The following is a 10,930-nucleotide window of genomic DNA, read 5'->3' as shown; positions in this document are numbered from 1 at the left end:
AAGTCGAGTGGTTTCGTGCGTTTGAAACAGCGGTTTTTCTTGGTAGAGGTCCGTCTTTGTGTCGCTGGTTTCGGGATGAAACCGGAAGGTCTAGGCAAAGTTTTGTGGTTGAACCCTGGTGTCACTGCTAGGCCGAAGCTTGGAACGACTGGCTTTTATTTTCGAATTAGTCTAGCGTTTACATTATCAAAGCAACGTCATTGAGCTGTGAGCGGATTCCAACTGGCTATAGACTCTCTTAGGAGGTTAAGGGCAGATGTACTGCCTTGCGCTATATGTTTCTTCGGAAATTCCCTTCGGAAACAATAAGTTCGGTGATTATAGCAGATTCCTTCCCTCTCTGTACTTTGCTTACAGGTTCATCTAGTTCGCCAGCTCTAAAGACGTTTCCAACATTAGTTCCTCCAGAGTTGAATTTTCTAAAACTGTTATGTGTACCAGGTCACTGTGGATTACATTTAAATTAAATGGTAGACTCATCAGCGCGCGCGTATACCGGAGTGGACCTCTAATGTCGCTTCTTCCAGTAGTGGTGCACATGAGAGCAATTAGAGATCGAAAATATTCAATTCATAGAGATGTCATTGAATCAAATAACATAGACAGCATTTCAGCACCTAAAACTTCCGTGAAAATCCAGTGCTGTTCACCAAGACAATCAGAAATATGATCACGAGATTAGGGCGCCTAATTCCTCCATTAAAGTCATATTTGCACAGGACTGGTCTGACACTATCACCTCTGTGTCATACTGCTATGAAACAGAATCCCTAGATCACGATTTCTTTGTTGTGTCGCCGATACAAATCGTTAAGAAAGACACTTCTAGAAATTCCGCTGGCTAAATTAGGGTTAATCTTGTCATTAGAAATAATACTATTTTTCGGAGTGTCAGCTACAGGTGTCAGCCACATGGACCTATTTGAGGCCGTTTGTGGTTACGTACAATCAACTAAACGTAACAATGTCTTCTCGTTATTTGGTTGTTTTTGTAGGTTTTTTTCTTTTGTAATCGAACATGTAACATTTCGAACGATCAAGAAAATGTTTCGGCACACATATGTTGGCCGGTCTCCCAATATGGTTATGAGCCATAATATAAGATCATCATCATCATCGGTTCCACCAGCGGAGACTGCCTGTCTGTGATCGGCATATAGAGAGAGAGAAAAAACATTTATTCGAACCATCGAGGTGGTTGCTCTTGAGGTCGAGTGGGTGGTGTCCTCATTCCAGGACTCCACTGGCCATGGCTGCTCGACGTACTTGCTGGACGAGAGCTTCTTGTTCCGCCAGGGTATCGCCGGTCAGCTGTACCTCCCACCGCTCAAATGACGTGCTAGGCGTCTTTAAGTGTTGAGGTTTGCCCCCGCACCCCCACGAGATCTGGAAGAGTGCAGGGCGTGTGTCGCCGCACCAGGGGCAGATGCCGCGATATGTATGTGGAAACATTTTACTGTATTTGTGTAGGTTAGGAAATGTGTTGGTCTGAATAAGTCGGAGAGCTACGGCATCTTCAGTGCTGAGCTTTCTGTGAGGCGGAGGATAAATCCTGTGGTTGAGTCGCTGGATCTCGAGTCGGTCGCAGTAGTTGGACGGCAGGGGCATGAAGGTAAATGGTGGGGATTGATGAGACGATGCGTCTTGCCCCGCTCGGTTGATTAGCGCTCGAGCTAGGGCGTTCGCCCTCTCGTTCCCCTCCAGACCCGCGTGGCCCGGCGTCCACGTCATAGAAAATGCGTGAGGAACGCGCTTGGAACGCCGTTCCCCCCCCGACGTGCTTTAAGGCAAAGACGACGACGACGACGACAGGGGGAACGCTTTCGCTCGTGCTGTCGCGAGCCAATCAGGACAAAGAGAAGTAATAAAAATAAACAAAGCAAAAGAACGGCCAATCGGCGTCTCCCACGGCAGCAGCTCCCTCGAGACAGCGCGCGCAAGAATCTATTTGGAACGATGCGAACGCGAGACCGCCCCAGTTGCAGCTGGCCAGGCATCGAGGGAGGAGCGTCCTTGCGAGGCTCGTCGTGCACCCCACGACCGTGGTCGAGGCGTCGGCAGGGACGCTAGTCTGCGCCTCGGCACTGCTACCGGCTGAGGCGGGCGGCGTCTCTTGGGCTACCTGGTTGTTGAACTTCCGAACCGACGGCTGGAGCCCGGGGCAGTGGGTGAGTCGCCTTGCGTTCCATGTCCGCTATATTGATGGGCACTTGTACATTACACCTCCCCAGCGTCGCTGACTCCAACTGTTTATGTTAAAGAAACGCTAAATAGAAGGGCGCCCTTCGTTTCGTCGCTTGGTCCGAGCACGAAGCGCTAAGCCTTTCGTGGATGAGACCTCAGACCTTCCGAACGCTAGTGCTCTCGCGTGCTTGCGCGGCTACGACTGATTGCGTTACAATAGTTTCCAAGTGGAATGCGAAACCGGAAGTACAGCGCCTGCTTAATTGTTCAGCAGTACAGCTCGAGACCGTGATTTCGTACCGCTAGCGTAGGCCTAGGCCGAAAAGTAGAACTAGGCCTAGGTCTAGGCTTAGGCCTAGGCCTAGTCGAAAGCGTGCCATAGTGGCTAAAGCGTACACAAAAGAATGGCTTATACCTAGCTTGTTCTAACTTGTTTGAGGATTCTGCGAAATATTTTAGGCATGTATGTGTTAAGTGCCGTAGCGAAGACATTGTCATAGCCGCGTCAGTCAAGACCGCGCTCGCGTTAGCCCTAACTCGTTCGCGGACTCCGCCGAATATTTAATTTTCTAGGTGTTTATCTTCCTTTAAATCATGACGGAAGTATTAGTGGCGCAATCATATATTATGGAATGTTCTTTTCATTTCTAAATTGTTTTAAGCTGTTCGGGAACTCTGTCAATCATTATTTTATGCGTGTCTGCGTAAACTGTTCGACCAACCACGTTTCGGCATAGCCATCGTCTGCCTAAATGCCATAAGCCTTAAAGGGGTAGCGGACTCTGCCAAATATATTTCTTGATGCATGTGCGTCTAGAATGCCTTTAAACTAGTCCTCAACTGTTCTCGGACTTAGCCAAATATTCCCATTCCTTATTTATGCATGTCAGCGGTAGCTATTTTATCGGCTTCTTTTTATGTCGGCTCATCAATATAGAGCTAGTTCGAGTTAAGCCCGGCCCACATGGTGCGATTTTACACTTGAGTTTCTTGCAGCTGCGACTTCCGTAAATGCGCACTTCGCAATCCCGTTTCACGTACACCGAACGCGGTAGCTACGGTTTTCGCATTTTCCGGGCGCTTAGTGGAGGACTGAATTATTTCTGGCGTCAGTTCGCTTCGGTATCAGAACAAAGTAATGCAACTTAGAAACTGTTTTCATTAAAGTTCTTTGTATTTGAGTGTGATGCTTCATGAAAGCAAAAATTAAGTAGGTAGATCATAGTGACGTTTTTACGATCAATGTTGTGATAGGGCTCCTGTCTTTGCCGCATGCGCCTTTTTCGCAGACAAGTTCAGCCGTCCGAACATTGAAAAATCGCACGCGCGAAGGCTTGACAGCCCGTTTGCCGCAACTGCGAATTCGCAACTGCGAAAACGCACGTCAAATTCACACCATGTCAAACGGGATTTATTTAGCTTTCAACTTCTTCGCGGACTCTGGCTACCCATTCATTTTTTACGCATGTATGCGTTACGTTATATCCGCTACGTTTCCTGATAACAGCGTCGGACTAGATCGCGTTCGAGTTAGTCGTAACTACGGTGTAAGGTACCCTTTCAGGTGGGGACTGCTCCGCTTGCTAGCAAGACGCAATCGACCAGATAAAATAGCAATGGCGCGCGTCCGTCGGAGCGGTGACGGCAGCGGATACCTATCGGTGGGACGACGCAGCTTCAGTACTTGTTCGGACACAGGAGAGAGAGAGAGAAAAAAAAGAAACTTCATTATAAAGTGAAAGGATTGATGTGGTTAGGGCCCTCAGTCAGGGGCCCCAATGGCTGTCCCTACCGCTCGTGCTCGTCACATCAGGGCCAGCCAGACCTGAGGCTCGGAGCGACGGAGGATGGCCTCCTACTGCGCATATGTTGGTTGGGGGTATTGCAGAACAGGGATATCCTTAAGTAGTTTTAACGCGATAGCGTTAAGGAGCTCGTGTCGCAGAAAAGCCGGTGTCGTCGGCGTCGGCGTCGGTGTCGGCGTCGGCGTCCGCGGCGTTGGCCGTGAGCGATAAATCACGGCAGGCACTTCATAAATAAAAAGCAACTTCCAAGATGGGCTGGGTGGGAATCGAACCAGGGTCTCCGGAGTGTGAGACGGAGACGTTACCACTGAGCCACGAGTTCGATGCTTCAAAGCGGTACAAAAGCGCCTCTAGTGAACGCGGTGTTACCTTAGAAGGCTCAGGCGTGCGTCGCTTGCTGAGGCGCGCATTTCGTTGTCGCGCCGAACGCTGCGTTGCTTGACGCTCACCGCGTCCGATGCGGGGCGCGTTGTCGCTGCGCCGTAGCCCAATACCCCTTGGCGGGTCGACGGGAACGCTGTCGCGTTCCACTCTTGAAGGCGAAGCTTAAGCGTCCTCCAATTTTTTGACACTCAATAGTGACGCAGAACGTCGTCGGTGGTGCACTGTAGCCTGGGCACGTTGTGGGATATAAGGTTGGGGAGAACTTGTTGAGAAGGAGGAGGTTCGGATATGAGTTGGTTTAAAGCCGTCTCAGGGATACGGCTTCATTCCGGGAGGATTTGGGTGGAGGGTGATGTTGCAAGCACCCTAGGCTGTAAAAGTCTACAGTGTCACGGTATGTGTTGGGAAAATCCTGGGCAGTTTGATATGGGTTGCTCGCCTCACTGGCAGGTGCCCGGCAAGTTAGCTCTCGGGCAGCCGCATGAGCGCGGTCATTGCCCGACAGTGAGGCATGAGGGGTCTCCAAATCAGCTAGATGCGTGGTAATGAGGGATCTGGAATGGCGGCGAGCTTACGTGTTCTGGTGAGGGCGCGATTGGCTTCCTGGCGTATATGACCCATGAGTTGGCTCTACATGCGTCTTGGGAGTCTGTAATTGTGTGGTTGTGGTTTGGTGGTCTTTTCATCAGACTGACGATGTGGTTGATGGCGAGTGCTATGGCCAAGGTCTCCCCTGTGAGCGCAGCCTCGGTTTGGACGCTACACGAGGTGACAATATTACCCTGATCGTCCACCACCACCGACACTTGTGTTTCTTGTGTTTCTTATCGCAAGAGCATAGTGGGCAGCGTCAGTATAATAGACGGTGCCGCCCGGCTGGGCGTTGAGTAGTTTCCGAAGGTATATAACTCGTGCATCCCGGCGACCATTACGATGCGCTGGATGCATATTGCGTGGTATGGGCGCTATGGTGAGTAAGGTTTGGACGTTTGAGGGGACTGGGACATGCTCTCGCGTAGAGGGTGAATGCTGTGGGTAGCCCAGCCGTGAGAGCAAATGCCTGTCTGTGGGGGTCAGTCTCAATCGCTCGAGTTGCGCCCCTCTGTGCACTTCGATGTGTTCCTCGATGGTATTGTGTACCCCAAGAGGAAGCAGTCGTTCCGTGGAAGCATATACAGGAATTCAGGGTGCTTGTTTAACGACTATTCTAATAATTGTGTTTATACGGTTGGTCTGGGAGAGCGTCAGGTTGTGGTATGGGAGGTGATAGGCTAACCGGCTTATACTTCGTGCCTTGACCCACCGCAGCATATCGGCTTCCTTGGGTCCTGAGCGGCGGTTACTAACACGCCTCCTCATAGCGATGAATTGCTCTCACTGTTGTCCAAGGAGATCTGTCGTGAAGTGAGCTTTGGCATTGGATTGTAGGTGATAACCAAGGACTTCAACCTTTTGTGCAGTAGGAATTGGTATGCCTTGTATTTTCACTTCAATCACTGGAATTTGCGTTTCATAGCTGCTTCAGGGTCGGATTAGTAATAGTCCTGATTTATGTGGCGCACATTCGAGGTCCCCAGTCGCGGGATACGCCTGCACTATATTCACCGCCGTCTGTAGGCGGTTCTGAATGTCTCCATCCGAGCCGGCGCTCATCCAGAGAGTCAAATCGTCAACATATATCGCGTGGTATAGCCCCTCGACCTTTCCAGTAACTGAGGTAGTCTGGCCTTAGCTATGTTGAATAGCGTCAGCGAGAGCACGGACCCCTGAAGTGTCCCCGCTCCGGTAGCTTTAATGTCTCATGACCGATATGGCTGCGCCCATTCCCACGGTGGCTAGACGGTCCTTGAGAAGGCTCGCACATAATTGTACAAAGCCACAGTGGGAGTGGGCCAGGTTCTCAAGGATGAGACAATGGAAAACATTATTGAAAGCTCCCTTGACATCAAGTACCAAAAGAGCTCTCGTCTGCGCCCTGATGTGGGGTCAACGAGATCCTTTTTTATCTGAAGAACAACATCGTGAGGGGACAAATGGGGTGAAATCCAAACTGTGTGTGGGAGAAATTTTGCATTTTCAAGAAAGGTTGAAGCCGTTCTAGGATTACATACTCAAGCAGCTTTCCAGTGCACGATGGGAGGGAAATTGGCCGTAAATTTTGGATCGACAGGGGTTTTCCGGGCTTGAGCATGAGTGATATCTGCACATCGCCATTCTTGAGGGATAGTGCCGGCCTGCCAGTGCTGATTGTACATAGCACAGAGCGTTTACAGGTCCTCATCAGCGAGATTTTGCAGTAGAGTATAGCGTAGCACTTCCTCACCGGGTGCTGTATCCCTATGAATTCTGCGAGTGCGGCTTTGATTTCGTGGACAGTTTACAGGGCCTAGCGGGTCACTTTCTTCTCTATACGGATAGTCCGGATAACTTGGTGGAGGAATACTTAAAGCTGCCGATTTTTATGCATTTCGTGTTTCTCAGATCTATTAGCAACCGAAGGATTGCCCAGGTTCTCGCGGTGCCCAGCGTACCATTTAGCTTAACACAAAACGTTTGCCAGTTAGCACTGGTTAGCTGGTCTGCGCATTCCTGGGCTGCTCTCGTAATTTGGTATATCCTGTAGCACAATTTCCGATTGAACTTTTGTCGCTTCCATCGCTTTGTGAGACGTTGGCGGGCGTCCAACAGATGTATTTGCAGGTCAACCTCGGGGTTCTTTGTAGACGTGGTTATGCGGCTAGTCGTTTTGTTTAGATCGTTGCCTAAATCACTGAACCAACTGGCATAATTTTTGGCGCTTTCATCTGCTGTGGCTCGATCCCTGCAGATTTCGCGGAGTTTGGTCCAATTTGTAATGCAAGTTTTCTTTTCAGGGCGTTTGTAACTTGTGCGATTGATGCGGATGAGAATGTGATGATCGCTACTCAGCGTCTCGCCAGTGTTCAGCCACTCGCCCTGGACCTCCCGCGTGAAAGTGAGATCCGGACAAGTGTCTCTCTCGACACTATTTCCCTGGCGACTAGGCTGGTTATGATCTGTTATGATAGTGAATTGGTGATTATGTGTCAGGTCCCAAAGTCGGGTGCCCTTTGGTGTGTTACTGCGATTGCCCCAGGCCTCGTGTGCGGCATTAAAGTCACCGCACACTACGGACACTGGGCCCAACTTGAGTACCAAGAGTAGGTACTGAAAATTGTCCCACCGAGCACGAGGTGCACTGTACACATTCAGATCTACAGGCTATTTTGTCGCGTGTCCGCGGGGACAATCTCAATGATTTGATGAGGTATGTCTGGCGTAAGAGTATAGTATGGTTATAGGTAAGTTTCCTGGACACGAGCGCACATACTTTCGCCTCGTCCGAGCCCCTAATTGTCTCGTAGCCACTGATAGGAACAAAATTGTGGCGCCCGGCCCTTGGAGGAGTATGATGTCCAGCGGTTCCGACGCTTCGACAACGAACTGTTGCAGCGAGCTCTGTTTAGATCGGTATCCCCGGCATTTCCATTGCCACAGTGTCAATACCGCCGTTCTATTGTGCACTTGCATTGCAGGAGCCATCATTCTTTAGCTTGGCTGGGCGAACGTACGGGTGAACGCGTTCGCTTGTCGCTAGTGGCGGCACTGAGGTTGGTGTAGCGCGTGCGACTAGTGAGAACAAGGAGGAGGATGATTTAGAGGGAAGGAGTTGTGCTTGAGCTCTCTCACGCTCTGCTTTAGTTCGTTGCTAATTTCATGTAGCATTGGGTTTCAGCACGGTTCGGATGGCGGCTCGGATGATTTCCTTGACCTGCGTGAGAATGCTTTCTCGCATCTCCTGTATAGCTGGGTGCAATTCTCGTCAAAGTTCATGCTGGAGGTCGTGGCACAATGCAGTTGTGGACTGGGGAAGGATCATGGTGCGAGGCCCCTGTGATTGGGATTGGGTTTGTGATAGGGACTGAGGTTCGGATGAGTGTGAGCGAGATTTACGCAGTGAAGGTGGTGGGCCCTCCGCCCAACTTACCCTTTTAGATCCGGCTGGCCCTTCGGGCGCCGCTAATGGTAGCTGTTGCGGTAATGGTGGCAGCTTCCTTTTGGCCGGTGGTGTTGACGAGGGTGATGATTAGGAAGATGAGTGGCACCCGCTAGCGGTTCTTGGGTTCGGTTGTCAGGTGATCCCCTTTGCAAGTCAGGCACCGGGGCTGGGAGTGGTGAGGTTCAGTAGTGGATGGGTTTTTAGTCCCACCTGTGGTGCCGCGCTTGATGCTTGGCGCGGGGCAGATGTCCGCACGGTGGCCCACTTTAAGGTATATGCTGCACACCTCGGCCCTCCGGGTGTGTAATGTAGCATCGGTACTAGGCCCCTCACGTAACGCGTTACCTTGAGGCCAGCAAATGTAATGATGGCCGTGGTTGTTCGCCCCATCAAGTAAGCATGGAGGATTTCCACCCCAAGTGCCAACAGATGGTCTAAAAGTTCGGTTGGTGTAGTCCCTGTGTTGGGACCCATGATGATTCCTTTGCAGGAATTATCGGGGGAGGCGATGTATGTTGAGATGGGGTAGCGATGCGGGCCAAGTGTAAGCGACGTCATCTTAAGGCTGGTCGCGATTCTTTCGCTTGGCGTGCTAATGAGGGCGATGTTTTGAGCACGTTGAACACGTAGGTGAAGTTCATAGAACTCTTGTTCCTTTAGGCTCGCCTCAATGCCGACGGCGAGAGTCAGAGTGGCGAGGCCACTCACCGAACGTGAAACCGTTTCTCGGGCGCATGTTGACTTTAAAATCATCCATGGGCAGAGGTGGGGGCCTCTACAGTCGTCGTGGTACAGTTTGGTTGGAAAGCTGCGTCTCTTGGCGGCAGGCTGCTGGGTCAGACTTAGCGTCGGTGCGGCATCCCCGCCGGCCCCGAGTGGTGAGCCATGATCCATCCACCAGGTCTTCTGGATATCCTTCTGTTGCTGGATCGTCACCGTTGGTAGCTTCCACCTCCATGATCGTGGCGAACGGGTGTTCGCCGTGTTGGACAAGGTCGGCAGTCCCTGGACGCCGGTCCTGACCGCGCTGAGATTTAGCTCGAGCATGGCCTGCACAGTGGCTTAGAGACGCCGCGAGCGTCCCTCGTGGAGGAAGGAAATAGTCGGACACTGGAGAGAGCTTGTGCCGACAAGGAACGCGCTCATTACGCGTGGCGTCGCATCGCCGTATTTTTCGTCGAGGTAACGCCCTTTCGGTTCACGCTGTCCCCTCACCACCGTGACCTATTAAAGTGAAACCTTTACTGGCAGCTAAATTGCGATTTCGCCGTGGCAGTGCTCCGAGGAGGCAAATGACGTCACAATGCACGCCTCGCCGCGGATATTAAAGCGAAAGCTTTACTGCCCGCGAACTTGCGATTTCGCCGTGGCGATGCTCCCAGGAGGCACATGACGTCACCACGCGCGCCTAGCCGCGGATATTTTTCTCTCTCTATCTCTCTCGCTCCCTAGTCACTACTGCGCATGCACCGCTAGTAGCACCGAGGCACTGGTGCTCCGCCGCTGCGCAGCGCTGCTACTTTCCGCCGCCGCCATTTGGTATGACGTCACATCGCGTTCCTCGTCGTTGCGCTCACCTCCGCTCGCTTCGCCAGCTGCGTCGCATGCCTGATAACATGTCGGAGGATTGAAAAGAAGAGATCGCGTACCCCGCAACCACAGTTGAGGCGGCAGTATGGACGGCGATAAATCTGATAAGCAGGAGGAGGCCTGGAATCGACATCGGGACGAGATGAAGAGGAAACGAATTGTCCAGGAAATAGACGAACAGCGCGCCGAACGACTGGCAAAACGCCGCAACATAGCTAGACAACCAGACTAACCTGGACTTGCAATAAAGAATAACCAAGGCTAACCATGCTATGCCTTAGCTTTCGCTACGTATATCCTGGCACAGCCAAGCTAAGCCACTGCCATGTTTTTTTAGCACGTCACTCAATCATTTCAGATTTCCCGCGAAGCGTCCGTTGCCACGCCTCCAGCCTACAGCATGGGGGTTGGTGTATGGCCGTAGTCATCCACCAAAACATCGCGGTGAATGGCCTTACGTTCAAAGAACAAAACATAACATATGCGGAAGAGGTGGCCATCGCGCTCGCCGCCGCAGACCAGGACTCGCGGGTTATTATTAGCGACTCGCGAGGGGCCTGCAGAAACATCGAAATGGCTTTATTCCCTATTTTACATACCGCCTACTTCAAGGCAGTAATTGTCGGGGTCCCCGCGTCCCACCCGATAATATGGACTCCCGCGCACGAGGGTCTCGAGGGCAACGAAGCGGCCGATGCCGCTGCCCGTGCGTTCACTCTCCGGGCATCGCCCTCGCCTCTCCTCGATGCGGACTCCGACCCCAACCCGGCATTTAACTTTAAGGAAATCACCCAACATTACCAATACGGCCATGCAATCTTTCCTAAGCCCTGTAAGGGCCTCGCGAAGGCGGAGGAGCGTTTACTCCTTCTTGTGCCCTTGTGCTCTTGTGCCCGGCAGTCAAAAAATATTTCGACCCTGCGTGCACAGGGAAGTGCCCTCACTGTGA

The 10,930-nt window shown here is 51.7% G+C and overlaps 1 protein-coding gene across 5 annotated transcripts in view; it reads left to right on the top strand.

Annotated features, from left to right (window-relative positions):
- Window positions 1–1,969: 1,969 nt before the first annotated feature.
- The window catches only part of LOC142564533 (uncharacterized), a 103,704-nt gene continuing 94,743 nt past the window's right edge, over window positions 1,970–10,930 (top strand). For all 5 annotated transcript variants that reach the window (XR_012824594.1, XR_012824595.1, XR_012824596.1 and 2 more), the window contains exon 1: window positions 1,970–2,168. The gene's annotated coding sequence lies outside the window, so the exon portion shown is untranslated. The remainder of the gene's footprint in view (window positions 2,169–10,930) is intronic.

This window comes from Dermacentor variabilis, chromosome 11 (assembly GCF_050947875.1).
Source record: "Dermacentor variabilis isolate Ectoservices chromosome 11, ASM5094787v1, whole genome shotgun sequence".
Taxonomy (NCBI): domain Eukaryota; kingdom Metazoa; phylum Arthropoda; class Arachnida; order Ixodida; family Ixodidae; genus Dermacentor; species Dermacentor variabilis.
Note: the sequence above shows the minus strand (reverse complement) of the source record. Positions and strands in the feature narration are given on the sequence as shown.